At 53.2% G+C, this 17,044-nt stretch overlaps 1 protein-coding gene across 1 annotated transcript in view; it reads right to left on the bottom strand.

Annotated features, from left to right (window-relative positions):
• Positions 1–17,044, bottom strand: part of MGMT (O-6-methylguanine-DNA methyltransferase) — a 224,652-nt gene that overhangs the window by 109,565 nt on the left and 98,043 nt on the right. The gene's annotated exons all lie outside the window — the stretch shown is intronic.

Genomic DNA, 17,044 nt, shown 5'->3' with positions numbered 1-17,044 from the left:
CGTCCACCACAGTGGCCGGCCGTGGCATCGCGGCCCGTGCCCTTCCCATTACAATCGAGGTCCATGGCCAACTTCAGAGGCCCCTGTGCATCAACTGTTTCCGCACGCTGCTCCGGGCTAAACATTCTTCTGTGTACATACTAGTAAATTCAACAGCCTCTTTAACATCCGAGAACGAATTACTGACAAGTCATTTTTTGCTTGCGATTGCAAGCAGCCGTGGCGAGCCTGTTTTTTTCCTATTATAAACATGTGCTCTACCTTGGCTCCAAGTCGTGTTGGCTGCTGATACAAGATTCATAATGGCTGTCAGAATCTGCAATTTTCCCTTTTGTTTTATGAGGTCAGGCAATATTACACGCACTGATATATTCCATTTTCCCAGCTGAAAACCTTCTCATTTGAGCCCGACAGGTTGAGGGAGTCATGATTTTGCAACCTTGCGTGTGCAGCGTGGTACGAGGGGGCAGGTGGCTCACCCCGCGTCCTCTCCTTGGTCTTGTCCACTGGCAACAGTAAATTAAACTGTCAAAAACGGAATTGTCCTGTCATCAACAAAGCTATAGCTTCACAAGTATTGCAACATCAGATACATTTCTAATTCTGCATTTCCCTGCTCCTGTAATTTCATCAGAAACTCGCACTGGACCATGTGAGAGGCTGTCCCGGGGATGGCGGCCCCGTGAACGCCTTCGGAGGTTTGACGTGGCATTTCAAAGACGGACAGAAATTAATGAGCAATTCCGGCAATTTGTAATATATATAAAAAGGGTGTTCCGTGTGAGGTCATGACCTTCCGCAGGACCCCTTGGAAAGGGCAGGAATGCTAACGTGGTGGTGACACACGAAAGGAAAATCACACGCATGTGACCACACGTGCAGGAAACAAAGCAGGGCAACCCCGAGAAGGCCCAGCCCGCCTGGCAGTACTTACTGGTCACCCAGTGGCCAGCATGCTCTTAGGGACGTGTGGCAGACACGTCTCTAACACAAACGAAGCTGTTTTTAAATATGCCCTGCAGAACGGGCCTTCCACTCCGGGTGTTACAACGTTCTCCACGATCCATTTTCCTCTTAGAAATCATCCACAATGGTTCAGATTTCTTTTTTTTTTAGGGAATTCTCCCTCAGGAAGTTTTAACAGGGTCCCAGTTTCCCCTTCCAGATGACTTGACTGTTACCATGTCCCCCAGCAGGTCGGCCTGGACCCAGTTACACCCAGGTAAGCTGAACACCCCCCTCCCCCGCCATCCCAGCACACCGATGACACCCCCCACTTGAGAACCTGGATGAGCAGTGAGGGGCCGTGAGTCCCCTAAGCTGCCCCACACGCCCCGACGGTAAACACAGGCTTCTCCTATCCTGTTTCCCAACAACAGGAAAATCACAAATGTGGCTAAGTATCGCAATCAAGTATGGTTATAGATGATCTCAACCAAAAATCCCTTGTTTATCAATCATGGTGTTCACGAGCAAGTTAAATTGAGATGAGGCATCAGTTCACAGCTTAAGACAGTCAAAGTGACTCAATATTCCTTTATTAATTCTCATTTAATATCACTTTAAATTGCTGCCATTATTACCGTACCATTGACGACAGATTCTGTGTAATTAGTCTGTATTAAGCCCTTTTTATTTATAAGGAACCAGATAAACAAACCCACTTTAATTACCTGGGCTCCCACAATATTGATCTGAGCATCAAAATTTAATATGACTTTATTTCACATTTCCATACGACCAGTATTTAAATTTGTTCCAGCAATAACAATTTTGCAGGCGCAAATGACTTTGCATTCCAAGTATGTAAATGACTGCCTAGCTGGGGACCGCTGGGGCTCTCTGTGCCCACAGCATGTTTACCAAGACCTTGGGGGCCCCCTGCTCCGAGCTCTGCTCCCGAATACAGCGGGAAAAGCCACCAATTACCAAAAGAGACAGAAGTCAAGGAAGACAGGGAGTCCTCCCCTTCCCCGTCCCTGTTCTCTCCCACTTCAGTACACGGTGTTAACGACAGACGCATCCTGAGGTCATTTAGCATGAGCAGGAGCGGAGAGCCAGACAGGCGGAGGGCGGGGTGTGCCCACGTCAGCGCTCCGAGGGCCGTCCTAATCCCACGCTGCGAGTTCCGGGTTATTGTCTCCATTTAGCTTGCATGAGTACCTAGCACCCCGACTGCACGGCGGGCGGTAATCTTCCCCGGCACACGCCATCATTACTGATGTCAAGCCCCTCGAGTTGTTATGAATACCGTGTTGTTTTACGAGAGAGGGGAAATTAGTGCCGGTCCCCCAGAGTCTTGGGTGCTTAACACTGAAGCACCGTGAGGCCCTCGAAAATCCCACAACAAATCCTTGTTTAGTGCCACATGGAGATAAGGACTTTGCAGCAACACTGGAGCATAAATAACTCATGTCCCTCTTTATTTGTAAATGTCAGAGAGGGGGAAAAAAAAGACGGACGGCCTGTTCCTGTTGCCTCTGATCCGAATGCCGCGGGCCCCGCCCCTCCCCCCGACCAGGTGCGGGCGCCCCCCGTTGACCAAGACACTCTGAATTAGAGGGCAGCTCTCGGAACAAAGAAACGTTGCCTGTGTGAGGGCTGTCGTCAAACGCCGTTTCGATGTGTTTTTAATAAAAATGAACTTATCACATCCAGGGCAGACCCGTCGTCACAGCGCGAGCCATTCCTCCCGAGTCCAATAACGCGGGGACGCGGGGCCTCCTGCAGACTGCATGGCTGGGGCTCTGGTCCGCACACACGACGCCCTGGGCTGGGGCGGGGGAGCTGTTTCTGGGCGCTGGAGGGAGTTTTGCACTGTCTGTTGATTCTGGGTACACAGCAAACGAAACCTGCCGTAGGAATAGGTGAGGTCCCCGGGGAGAAGACGAAACTCAGACACGGTGTGCAGATGGGGCCGGGGAAACGGAATATAAATTAGCGCGTCCTCCACAGTCACATCTGGGAGAGAACAGGCCAAATAAATAATTTTGACATTAAGAGAAATTAAAGATCAAGCACTGCAAATAGTAGAATAAGGTTTTTTTTTTTAATAATATCATTAGTTTACACCATGTTTGAAATGGAATTCAAAATAAAATAATCAATCTGTGTGGGCAGGGCCAGCGCCTGACGGTGTTTCTCTTTCCTGCCTTCTCTCTTCCTGCGGTGGCTGATAGCCTCCTCACACCGTCCACGGACCACTCCCTGCCTTTTCCCAGTCCTGTCATTTGCGTGCAGATGAAACAGGTCAGGAAGTTGTGCGCCTTGAGCCTGTTCAGGTTTAAGTTGGTGAAACAGCAGAATAAAGTGTCAGAGGGAAAGCCTCATGCGCCTGTGACCCCCAACCTGAGGAGCCGACCCCAGACCTGTGCTGCCCCAGTCTCCACTGCTCTTGACCCTGTGCACCCTGATGGACACAGCCAGAGACTGACTAACCAGAAGGAAAATGAGGACTTGGGTGGCATCCTTTTCAGACCAGACTGAAGGCCTGCTGGAGACGTCACTGTGATAGGACGAAAGGCCTCGGGGTCGCAACCTAAACACCGGGAGAGAAACCTCTGTGTGGTGGCCACTGAGCACCCCGCCCTCCGAGAGGTCTCTGCACTGCCCCACCGCCCAGTGGACAGCCCCCGGGGGCACCCTGTCATTAACCACCCCAGAAAGTGGGCTCTTCAACACACTCTCAGATGAAGCCAGTTTTGAAAAATGGCTTGTGACAGCCCCATAAAACTTGCATGAAGTGACCAAATGGGTGCTGCTAAGCCCACAGCCGCCCACAAGTCACAACCTGGACGGTGGTGCATTAGTGACTGCCGAGTCCCGTGGCCGGGCTCTCCAACGCCCAGGCGAGCACCCTGTCGCCGGGTCTTCACCGTCCACTGCTTATGTAAAAGACTTTTCTTTTTTTTTTCCAGAAGATAAAATATTTTCCTGAGTGCAACAACAGACATGACTTACTTCAGAATTAAGTGCTGGGCTCCCTGGTGCTTTGGGAAATGTCAACTCCAGTTTTTACTCCAAATCCACAATCCACTTTGCTGGCTGGTGCTCTCCTAAGGCCCCGGGTGCCCCACTGACGGGCAGCATCTCACAGAGCTCTGGTGAGTCGTGCCAGCAAGCGGGAGGAGACAAAGCCACTTACTTCTCTCACGCCACCAGATCAGCAAGTTGATTTACAATCCGCTCTGGGTTAAAAATAAACACCAAGGGGCCGAGGCACAGTGCTAAGTTTCTAAAACTCAGGTCTCCCGCGCCAGCAGACACACGTGAGTGTCACATCAAACAGGAGGGCAGTGGGTGTGCCCGCCCAGCCGCCAGACTGCACTGGCGACGCTCAGGGAGGACGGCACGGGACCCGAGTTGCTATCTCCCGGCTCCTGGTTTGAGCAACACCTTTTCAAACTGCAGAATCATCTTACTTTCAAATGACATAAAAATAATTGATGATTTCAATCAGCACTTAAATAAAAGAAAGTTTTATTCTTCACAGTGTCAGTGCTGGTATTTTTTGTACCCGACAAGCTGCCCATACAAGGAGCCTAATATTCTTGCCAACAAAGGCATCTGAAATTAGCAATTGCTTTTAGAAACTTTAATTACAATTTTAAAATGCTATTTCTGCTCTATAATAGATTCCAATTGTTTCAGTATTATCTGGCTTGCAAATAAAATCTACAGTAGATGACAATATTCCCAGGATTAATCACTCTTGAAATTCTAATATGCTCTTGAAATACCAAATAAAAAAGACAGCAATGTTGTTGATGCACTGAAAGCTTCTTGCTTTTTGCAGCTCGCTATTATTATGCATATCCAGGTAGAAAGTTAATTAACCCAAAGCTTAAGCTAATTATGATAGCAGAATGCTATCAACCCAGTGCGCTCAGTCAGACAGCTGTCCAGAATTTCATTTGCTAATCATTTGTCTTTTGGCTGAGCATATGGTACATTTTCATGCTATCAGAGGAACAACAAACAGCTGAAAATCATTAACTAAAAACAATGTGCATAAAATCAGAAGCAGTTTTTTTATACAGCTTTGTGTCAGACAAAAAGCCAGATCCTTGCCCTATAAAAATTAATGATTATTTCGGCTCTTGTCACTTAAAATTTTTAGCTGATAGGGCAATAAACGTGTGACAGGAATTTTAGTTGCGTCAATTACCTGTTTGTATGAGTTTGCAAAAATATTCTAAATCTATAACGAGGGCACGATGATAAACAGGTTTGGGGGGATTATAAAATGTGCACATTTCAATGCCTAAAGACTTAAGGTGAGCTGCTGCGGAAAACCCGGTTTTCTCTGTGCTGAACCTTGGTGTCAAGCCCTAGTAAACACTGAAGATGACTCCTCGAATTGCAAAGGGAGACGTACGAGAGATGTCTGCACGCCCTTCTGAAGCAGTGGCGTGGCTTTCCAAGGCTACCCGGAAATCTGCGGTGACACCAGACAGCGCCATACGTCGTGGTGGAAAGTTCTCGGCGTGGAGACAGAGAGGAAGGGGAGAGCAGGGGGACCTCGGGTGGGCCCAGGGGCACACAGGTGTTCCCTGCTGGGCTCGCACCATCCAGCCCTTGCCTTGCAGTCTCGGCGACCTCGAAGCTTGTCGAGGGAAACACTAAGGCATCGCAGGTCTGCCACTCTTCCGATGGCCCCGTCAGCAGAAAAGAGCACACCCCGGCTCTGATTTTCATGTGTCCTTGTAAGTGCGTGCAGCAGGGAGTAACAGACTTCCTAGACACACATCTGAACTTCCACCTGGCACATCTGTCTTGACTTGATGACCGTACGAACTCACCTTTGAACTGCTCTCTGACCCCTTCTGTGCCTGCTGGGTTCTAAGCGCAGCTTCTCCTAGTGACCTTAGTTAAGATGTCGTGAAGCTCTCCTCTAACTTGGGGATCGTAAGAAGTACGTTCCTCTTCAAACGTTAACTGGTCAAGCGACATTCGCATTTTCTTCAAATAATTGTCACAGTATTAACTTTCCTTTTAAAGCAATAAAAAACAAAACTCAAAATGTATACGATTCCATGTCAAACTTTTGCTACCGTGAAAACGGAAATACTCCTCCCAAACACAGAGAGGGTCTTTGATCAGAGGTATTTGATCCCAGCGACCAGAAATAAACTTTTCTTCCTGGGGAAGGCTGAGATGTGACTTTTCACACAATGTGACATCTGCGACTGTGGTCAGGGCAGGCTTGGCTGAGCCGGGTTCACTGTCTATCTCTGGGGGTTTTGCTGTCATGGACCAGTGAACCGGGGGCACTTCTGTGGCGGTACCGCACCGCTGGGACAATGCTCAGTGTCTGTGACAGAGGCCGCGCCAAGAGCGAGCACCGCAGGACTGCGTCTCTGTGGCCGGGAAGCGGCCAGCTCACGGACACCAGCCAGCATCTCCTCCAGGACCGCGTGGGGTACGGGAAGACCTTTCCTTCGTGGTTTCTGGAAAGACTTTGGTTATTTATTTTGGACTAAATTAAAGTGAATTCAAATAGAACATACCCCTTCTTTGCTACCACGAAATAACCTAATGCAAGCCACCACTCGACTTCCGTCACTGCTGGGGTCCCAAACGGAAGACCTGCAGGTCCAGTTAGGATGAGGACTGACGCCAAGTTCAAGTTCCAGGCTGAGAACGCGGGGGCTCAGGAGCCAGACCTGTTCCTGAGGGGGCCCCTTGTTGACGAGCGCAATGCTGGGGGCGGGCGGCTGGCGTATCTCTGCCGAGGGCGGGGGAGCCACCACGCTCTGCCCAGGTCTCAGATGCCCTTTAACCTAAGTAAGGGACAAGGAAGTGTCAGAAAACCTCAACCAGAAAACGTGCCGAAACAAGAGCCCAGAGCAGCCTCGGCACGGCCGCGACTCAGACGCTCACAGGAGGCCGAGGAGGGCAGAGCAGAGGGCTCGCTGGCATGGGCCCAGCCCGAGTGCAGCCCGCACAGGCTCTCTGCCCGCTTCTCCACGGGGGAGACCGAAGCCAAACCATTACTTCCGTCATGAAGGTTTAATCATCTGCAGTTGACGCCTCTTCCCAATGCGTGGAATTTTTCACATCTGAGTTTCTGAGTGAAAATTAAAAAAAAAAAAAAAATGCTCTCAAAATGAAAAATGCCGCCAACAAGAAAAGGCATACGGGGAGGGCGCAAACTCAGACCTGATCTTCACAGCCCGCCCTCCCTTCCCAAGGCTACATGCTCAACCCCGGTATTGATATTAATATTAATTTGTCATTAATACTAATGTTTCTCTAACCAACAAGGAGTCTTTTGAAATATCCAATTTCTCTGGATAGCTAAACCTCAGGCTCCCCTATGAAAAATGTTTTCTAATCAGTGTTTCCAGGAAGCCTTTAGACAATGTAGCGAGGTTGCCCGTTAACTCACAGGTTTCCTCCTTGTGTGGCGAGCCGGCCACCTCAGTTGGTCACCACCACGTCCTGTACTTCGGAACAGCCCAGCACCGGCCGACAGCCAGGTGGGCCACCAGAGGGAGGCCATCCAGATGTTTACCTAATTTGATTAACTCAATTTCGAAACAAGTAATCCAATAGAAGTAGTGGGTGCTGTTCTTGCTAGTTCACTGAGCAGAAGCACACAAACTACCTGCCAAGCACCCTCCGTCCGGAAGTGGCTCCCCGGTCATCACGTCCCACATGACACGAACGCCCAGGGCACCTTCTTCACTGTTTGCCGCGTTTCTCAGTGACGAGAGTTGGCAACTGCTAAATGCCGTCCTCAAACACTTGCCTTCAAATTGTATCATCAGAGGAACAGGAAATGACTCCAAGTTGTTCTGTTGATGGGAAGATCTTGAGTTTATTTGCCTCGGTCTCTCTCTTGCAAGTGCCGGGAGCCTCGGGGGACTTCAGGTCAGTTTTCAGGGACTGAGGTGAGAACAAGTCACCACCAAAACAAGTCAAGGGGACCATCCCAACACAACGGCTCTGCGCAAGAGGAAACAAGGACATGTGGACAGCCGGGAGGGTCTGAGAAGCTGCAGCCTGCGGTGGACATGAGTGTGCCCCTAGATGGAGGTCAGCGTGCAGGCCAGGGGCCAGGCCACCCGTGGCAGTGAGCAGAGGGTCTGCTAGAGCCAATCCTGACAACAGATACCCAGAATGGCCCGTGAACACGCACAGGCTCAGTCTTTTCAGGGACGGGCTGGTCAATGTGACACCCTACCCCTGTCAGACGGTAACAGAGATATCTCAGCGAGAAAGGCTGAATTGTCTCAGCTTTCAGAAAATAGAGAAATGCCCTGTTAAACATCGCACACACCCCACGTCACCATCCCAGTCCTAAGAGTCTGTCCCACAGACATGCTGGCCCCGTGAAGAGAGAGCGTGTGCACATGTGTCCACTGCTGTGTGTGTGGGTGGAGAGGATGCGAGTTCCCGTCTTGTCTATGGAGGGGAGGCGACAGGACACTGACTGGGAACCCTCTGTATGCTGACGTGGTGGACGACACATGAGGAGGTGGAGTCAAGGATACACATCACGACTCAGATTTGGAACCCTGTCAGAACCCTTTCTGTCCATCCATTCCTCATTCCACTACCCAACTGTTGCAAACGAGATTGCTGGGGAGGCCGTGCATAAACTGGGTAACATGGTCCGTTATAGAAAACGATGTCCTTGTAATAACAGGGCTCTGAGGTTGCAGGGTTCCTGGGAAGACCTCTCCAGTGAGCAAGCCAGCCAGACGAGGGGTCAGCCGACCGCCCACGCTGTGACGCGCAGGACGGGCACAGCCGCGCCCTGTGGGAGGTGACATGGGCAGGGCTGGCCGAGAGGACTGGGCCAAGGTCGTAGGTGTTGTGGACTACACGTGTGTCCCCTCAAAATCCACGTTGCCAAGTCACACGACCGAATTGGGAGGCAGGCCTCTGGGGACTACTGGTTCACGAGGGCGGGCCGCATGCTGGGTTCTGTGCCCTGGTGAGAAACAGAGAGCTCGCCACTGCTCCCCTTCCTGCCGCATGGGCAGGCAGAGGTCTGCAGGCCGGGGAGGGACCCTCACGAGTGCCCCCGCCTGTGCCTGTGCCGTGACTGTGGGCTCACAGGCTGACTCCTGCCAATGGGAGGAAGGACCCGTTGGCAGGAGTCAGCCTGTGCGGACGACGGCACCCCCAGCCTCTCAAAGCGCAGACCCAGTGCAGCCTCGCTCCGCGGAGGAGCGCCTGGCACCCACCCTGCTCTGCTGACCACAGTGTAGAGTCTCCCCATTTCCTCTGCTCCAGAGAGTTCTCAGTGCACACGCCTGACTGGCAGCCGCACCGGGTGGCCATTGGGACGATGACACTGGACAGTGCTCACGTCAGGCCCAGCCACCCTCTCACAGGGCTCCCCTCACCCACTCCCCGAGGCACACACGATCACCCCCTGTTCACAGATGGGAGCTGCCAGAAAGAACAGGTCACCCGCCTGAGATCCGACCATGAAGAAGCTGGTCCCCGTGAGCAGCCTGGCTCCCACGTCTGTGCTGCAGGACATGTGTTGGCTGCATGTCGCAGCGAGAGAAGCCTGCACACCCCCAGGAAGAGGGACCCGCCTGCACCCACCTCTGGCTGGGCAGGAGCACCGGGCCCCTCTCTCCTCCCCGGGCGGTACGTGCGGGTCGCGAACACGGACTGGGCACTCAGCAAGTGCCTGCCCAAGGGACAAGGCTGGTCCCTGAAACCTGAGCCGTGGCTGGGCCGCGTGGGGCGCCCCAGGGTCCTGTCTGCCTCACTCACTGCGTCCCGAGGGTCTGTTAGACACACAGACCCACTCAGTCCTACGTCCTTGTGCCTGGACCCCACAGAGCAGTGGTTCACAAACAATGTTTTTCTGGGAAGGCTGGATGGGAAGTAGTTTAGGCTGTCTGGGCCACATAAGGTCTATTTTCTGCTTTTCTCTTTTGTTTCCTAAAAACCTCTAAAAAAGTAAAAGAAAGAAAAGAGAGAGAGAGAGAGAGAGAGAGAGAGAAAGAAAGAAAGAAAGAAAGAAAGAAAGAAAGAAAGAAAGAAAGAAAGAAAGAAAGAGGGGAGGGGAGAGGAGGGGAGAGGAAAATGAGAAGACCCCCTGAGTGCTCTGGTGGTGCAAAAATCGGCTGGTGGGCCCGATGTCGGGGACCCTGGGCTGCGGTTCATGACACCGCTCGGGGGTGGCGGAAAGAGCCAAAAACAAGTAAAAATTCACATCATCTTGGTTTTGGATAATCCAGTAAAGGGGCTGAGGGGCTGGCCGGCTAGTCTGCCAGACTTCACAGAATTCTTCTTATAAAGAAAAGAGTTTTCAAACCGTGATGACGATGCCTTTTATTTTTCTGTCTGGATCTAGGTAATAAACATGATGAAACTAAGATTTTTTTTTTTACCCACTCATCGAAGTTTGAGTGAACGGAAGCCGGAGTGTTCTGCTCACCTCCAAGTGTGATGCCTGTGAAATCCCGAAAGGTCCTTGGCAGGGGCCAGGCGCTCTCAGCCGCGGTCCTGCAATTTTACATGAGGCTGCAGTCCCAATGAACTTCTCACCAGAGTGCCAGCCACAACAAGGGAGCGATCTGTAAGGAGGTTCCCTCGCAGTCTGAGCGTTCCGACGCGGCGGACACCCCCGGGACGTGCACTCGCTGATCCCCACACTGGGCTCCTCACCCTCGACCACAGCTCTACTGCTGACAGAACAGAGCCCCTCTCAGCTTCCTCATCCTCACAGCCCACAGACAGGAGCGCCAGAGAGAGCGGAGGGAGGACTCCCAGGTCCACAGCAGGGGCCCAGGAACCCCCTTCCCTGGCCACGGCCCCAGTCCCCAGGCCAGCCCCACGACACACTTGGGGAGCAGCTGTCGGGCCTCGTTAAGATGACAGCTGGCTCTGAAGCCAGCCGCCCTGCCTGTCTTGGCCGTAACCCTCTGCCGCAGGGGGGCTGTGGGGGACAAGCCCTGACACAGGAGCACGACCCACCCCAGCCGGGCCACAGCCTGCCCAGGCTCACGGTGTCTAGGACATCATCACGAGGTGTCCACTGTAGGGCAAGTTCTCCTCTGTACGGGAGCCAGGCTCATTTCTGTGACACATGAGCCATCAAGCAAGAGGCATCTTGACAAACAAAACCAGGACCCCCCCCCAAGCACTGTGATCCTCTGGGCGTCCCCCCCCCCCAGCTGCTGCGGGACCACCAGGAGGTGCCTCGTGGGACTCAGAGCTTGTCCACCTGTCACAGTTGCCGTGTCTTCCTTAGCGACACGCCTGGACACAGCAGTGGGTGCCCGGCCTGAGCTCACCGTACACCAGACCCTTTCCCAGACCATCTGGATGACCTCGGGTCAGCGGTTTTCTAGTGGCAAGCCACAAGAATTCTTGAAACACATAACCCCTGACTATTTGGTCAGAGGAGTGGACCTCTTTGCTCTCAGTTTAATTACTGGTCAACAACATGCAACACAATAAAAATTATATATATATATATATAATTATATATATATAATTATATATACACACACACACACACACATATATATACACACACATATACATGTGTGTGTGTGTGTGTGTGTGTATATTTTGGTCAGATTAGCCAAAAGTACTTTTTTTTTTTTTGGTGTGCTACAGAATTTTAGTAAATTTTAGTGATTCTTTGCACCATGAGATGGAAAAGGTTGAAAATCACTGGCTGCAATTGTATTATATTTATAAACATCAAATTAACATAGAACTGAACCGTGAAATTTAAGTATTTAATTTATACAATAAGTGAATAAGAAACTGACGTCCCCCAGGTAAGTTACTGGCGGGGGGGCAGGAACAGGGGCACAGCAGACTGACAGGAAAGCCGCAGCACTGTGAACAACACAGCCACGCCGGCTTGCTGTGCCCGCGCCAACAGCAGCACGCGGGAGCTCAGCCTGACGTCAGAGCTGAAGGGGCCGCCACGCGCCCTTCGCTGGTAGGAGGAAAAGCCCACACGGACCTCAGCCTGGCGTGCCCACAGCTCCTTCACAGCGCTGGTCGGCCGCATGTTCAGCGGGTCTGGTGGAACTCCCATGCCGCTCTTCTGATTCTAGTGTCTGTCTTGTTTCTGTGCAGCCTCCCTCTGCTGCCACCCCAGCCTCCCCACAGCCCGAACAGTGGCTTCCCCAGAGCCAGCGTGACGTCCCACAGTGGGCTCAGGCCTTCGCTTGTGGGCAGACAGGTGGAGTCCCTGGCAGCTGCCTAGGCGTGGCCTGACCACGCCCCTTTTCCCCGGCAGGGTCATTAGATAAGTGAGAACCACCAGGTGCGCAAGTGTCAAGGACTCGGGAGAACGACGTGAAGAGCTGAGCCTCTGAGGCAGGGTTCTGTCCAGGGTCACAGCGGTCACAGACACGGTCACAGACGCCTCTGAGGACGTAAGAAAGCTACAGGGCCTGTCCCAGCAGGAGCGTCCCAGTGCTGAGAGCCTCACAGAGAGGGCCCTTCCCACGTGACTCCAGGGTGTTCGGGGATCCTCCGAAGGCCACCTGGACCCCAGGCCACCTAGCGCTGGCGCAGACGTCTGCGGCACCATGACAGGCCCAGCTGGGAGTGAGGTCGGTCATCACACGTTATCACAGTGCTTAAAAAAGCAGCTTCCTTTGGGAATCCCAAAACATAGAAGAACACGTCCCTTCCAAGAATATATCTGTGAGACCCAGCTGAGACTTAGTTAAGACGCCCGGCACCTGCAGGAAGGACAAGCCGGGTCCTTTCCCCTGGACCGTGACTGGGCGCTCCAGGCCTGTTCCAGCGAGGCATCTGGTGTCCCTCAGCCTTTTCTGGCCTCGCTGCCCTAGTTTTCCTGCAAAAGGACCCGAAATGGTTGAAATGATGCTGTTCTTGAACCACACGTGGGGTGAATGACACTGAGCCCCAGAGCCCTGGCGGAGGCTGGAGAGGGTAGGAAAGGCAGGAAAGAAAGCCTTGAGGGACTGCACGGGGAAGGGGACCTTGGGGTCGATCGGGAGAGGTGGGAAGCACTGCCCCCTACCCCCCCCAGCTCCCAGTGCCCTCCCCCCCCACCGGCTCGGCGGGGCTATAGATGTGGGACGGGGTACCCTGGGAACACTCGCTGAAATGTCACCTAGGTGAGTACAATCTGTGGAGGGATTTCACTGGGTCACCGTCCCCAGCTAACGTTTAGAGTCCTTTACAAGCGAGGGGTGGAGGGTACTGGTGATGGGGTGCCTCCCGCCCTCTGCAGAGAGACCCTTTAGGGTAGGGGAGGGGTCTAAGCAACTAGAAAACCTTCGGAGGGCTCTACCCTCTGCTCTTCCTCCGACCGTCCCGCGTGGGGGCCCCTGCTGATGTGCACAAACACAGGCGATGGGAACGAGGACTTACGCCTTCTGGGGCTCCAGCCAGGACGAGGGACAGGATCCACTGGAATCAGCCCATTTGTTCAAAGCCATCCGAAAGGTGCCAACAACTGACCCCAAAGGGCTGCTCATGGCCCAGCTATGAGGACGGAGCCCTCAAGCCTGGCAGAAGTGGTCAAGCTTCCCGGACATCTCTAGACGCATCTCCGCAGTCTGATTGTTTTACGCCCGCAGGACACACAAGACCCCTCCCCCTCTCCCGCACCCCCCCACCGTGGCTGCAGGTGACCCCATGCTCAGAACCACCACGGCCCCCTGGTGCCAGCAGCACCTCTGCAGAAGGAAGCCGTGTGGGGCTGTCCTGAGCACCCGTGTCCACCGTGTCCCGAAGCGAGGAGAGCGCTGCGCAACGACACAGCATGGGTCAGTCCTTCTAAAATTCCTAAGGGCCAAGGGATTGTCACAGAAGTTTTTCTAAGGTTTAAAGAGAAGCGAGTAGGGATGCAGGTCCCTCCCAGCTCCATCAGCAATGCAGTCCTGACATCATGCTTGTGTTAAAGGCATTTCTGGGGGGCAGTGACCCCCAAGGGAAGGACACAAATGTAACTGAAACAGCTGATCAAGACCCACCTGTCTAAAATGAGGCTTCTGAGCCTCTTGGAGCAGCAGGCCTATGTCACCCCCAGTCGCAACCCCAAGGCCCCTGGAAATGCTGACCCAGCACATCGCACACGAGGAAGGAAGCCCTCTCGATCAAACATCGTGGACAAGGACCAGAACGGTTGTCTGAAGCTGGTCCCTCAGACCGACGTGTGACACGGGAGCCCTTCCCTTCAATAACGTCAGCTTGAAACATCAGCACAGACCCAACCACACGCATGCTGCCTAGTGGTCTAAACCAGGGGTTCCCAAACATGTTGGTTTTGCCCTTAAACACTGAGGACCCCAAAGAGTTCTGTTGTTCCCATGGGTGACACCTGCTGATGTTTATTGTATGACAAGTTAAAGCAGAGAAATTTGTAAAATACTTCTTTAGCAAACTCATTTAAATAATTGTAACTGGTTTTATGTAAACACAAATATTTTTATGAAAACTATTTTCAAGACAATACAAAAACCCACCCCGGTTCACAGTGGCATGGTTTTTCCTCACGAGACCCTGAATGGCCGGCTTAATAGAAGATAGCTGGGCCCTGACCACTGCTTCCCGTCTGTCTGTCTCCGGGTGTGGCTGCGGGTGGAGAATGTGCAGAATCCCCTTCAGGACGGGGACGTTCTGCTCCAACTCGAGGTCAGGGCTCAGTGAGAGGCTGGTCTCCGGGGCTAGAAGACGTGAAGCCTCACCAGGGAGCTGCTGACACGTTGACTTACAGCCGCTGCTCCACTGTAGATATTTGGACTGTTACCCGAACACAATTTCCTAACACTGTGCATTGGTCCTTAGTCACTGAGCCACACGCAAATCTCCCAAATATCTATATTTCCATAACATAGTATCAAAACCCACACTAATGACTACAGTGCTGATCTGGGAGAACAACCTGTTAACATCAAAAGCCATCAAGCTCGTGTAGGTATACACAGTTTCCCCCAATTGGAACCCTCAGTTAAAAGCTGAGATTGGATAAGCTATCACTGACAGCAAACGCAGATAGACGCCCCTGACTTACGCTGGGGTGACTGCGAACAAAACACCACATGTGGAAGACGCACTGACACCCCTCAGTGACAGAGCGTCACAGCCCAGCCTGGCAGTTTCTGCCGAGTGTGGACCACTGTCTTCACCTGACGTAGGCAAGGCCCGCAAGCCTCTGCAGGCTGGGGACCGTCCCCTGCCCCCCCAGCGAGAGGAAGCCTCCACCAAACACCCACATCCGAGTGACAGAGCGGGCGGGCAACTGCTCTCTCGGTGGTGAACCTGGCTCCCGTGGACGCAGTGGCTAGGGGGCAGGCAGCTCCAGCCCGAGGGCTCTTCCCACAGAAAACTGTCCTGTTTGAAACACAGCGGGAGACTCTCAGGCACACTTTGAAAAAGAGAGGTACTCAGGGTCCAGCCTTCATAAAGTGAGCAGTGCTGACTGCTTCCGCAGAGACGTTCTTAAAGGAAACTCTCTCCCTCCGCACACGCGTGGGGGTCAAGAGCGCAGTGACCACTGGTACGGGTTGGGGCCACGGCCCCGACCCACGGTCAAGGGCAGCAGCCTCACCCATGACCTCTGCACCATCTGTACAAGTGTCAACACAGGAAACCGGGCCCGGAAGGCCTTAGTCTCACCAGGGAAGTGGTTCTGACCTCGCAGAACCCCGGCCGTGCTGCAGAAGCCTGTGCTCTGGGAACGTCCGCTCCTGGGGGTGGGATTGGCTCTTGTGGGGACAGACAACGGAGCATGCAGGAGCCCACACGGGCTCAGTGACACGACACTTCTTCTCCGGGCGCAGCCACTCGGGATGTGCGGCGTGAGAACCGCGTGGGCGCATCTCGTCACGCTCCACGTTCGCTCCGGGGAGTCTTGGGACCTGACTGAAAGCAGGTACGGCTGGAAAAGTGGCCGCCCACCTTGCACAGTGCGGGTTCTGCTGGGAGGACTGCCCCTATCCCAAACGCTGACCGCAGCCACTCCACGAGGAAGTCCCCGGCCATCCCACCGGCTTCCCGAGTGCCTGTCCATAGGAGACAGGTTGGCCACCTTGTCACTCATTCCCAAACACTTCGAACGACGACATCATTTTCAGACACTTTTCGACCAAGCGGCCACCTGGCTCGTCGGCTGTGTCCCGGGAATCCGAAAACGCCCGCACAGCCTAGCTGGCAGGGCCTTAGATGCCGAGACAGAACGTCATGGAGCTTCTCACGAGACTGTGAATGGCAGATGACACACTTTGCTAAGTTGATGTTCTCTTTCTTAGCGAGAGCCACGAAAATAAGATTCACACCTTGTTGCCTTTGCCGGCAGCTGCACAGTCAGAAGCCACTCCCTGCGACATGGGAACAGGCTCTTTCTTGTCTCTGATGGAGACCCACAGGACAGAGAGACACGGCTCACACTGGATCCAGCTGCTTTGTAACAATGTAAGTAAATGCTGCGTTAGCCGCCCAAGGAATCAAAACCTCAAATGCGGGTTCCCAATCCCTATTGAAATATGTGGGCCCCAGGTAATTTTCAGGGACAAATTCATACAGAAACATCTCAGTTTACCAAAATGTACTCAAAGCTGTTAAACCATGAAGTAAACCATATTTCATATTAAGCTTATTTTATATGTAAAAGCTGTTTCCAGGTAAGAAAACGACAATAGAACAAGGGGAGACCCCAAGGGGAGGAGGGAGTCGTGGGGACCTGTAGCCCGGGTGCCCACAGGGCCTTCCTGCTCATCAGCCTCAGCAGAGACCCGGGAAGTGACGTCTCACACGGTAAGCAGGAAGAGAATGGCGACCCGTCCCCAAGCACTTGCTAGGGAGCTGGCACGGCGCCGAGTGGCCTGCCAACACTGCACCAGCCTGTGGGGTGGTGGGCTGCCCGCCGTCGCCTCACAGCCGAGGAGCAGGAGGTGGGGGGCTGAGGGGTGACTACAGCGCTGGGTCGCGGGGCCCACGCTCCTAGCAGGCATCTTCAGTGGAAGAGATGCCGTGACTCAGCCACACTGGACCACACTGCTCCTGCGAGTGTGCGCGCGAGCAAGTGTGCACGAGCCTGGGAAGGTGTGACAAGAGAAGGACCAGAGAT

This window comes from Saccopteryx bilineata, chromosome 7 (genome assembly GCF_036850765.1).
Source record: "Saccopteryx bilineata isolate mSacBil1 chromosome 7, mSacBil1_pri_phased_curated, whole genome shotgun sequence".
NCBI lineage: Eukaryota > Metazoa > Chordata > Mammalia > Chiroptera > Emballonuridae > Saccopteryx > Saccopteryx bilineata.
Note: the sequence above shows the minus strand (reverse complement) of the source record. Positions and strands in the feature narration are given on the sequence as shown.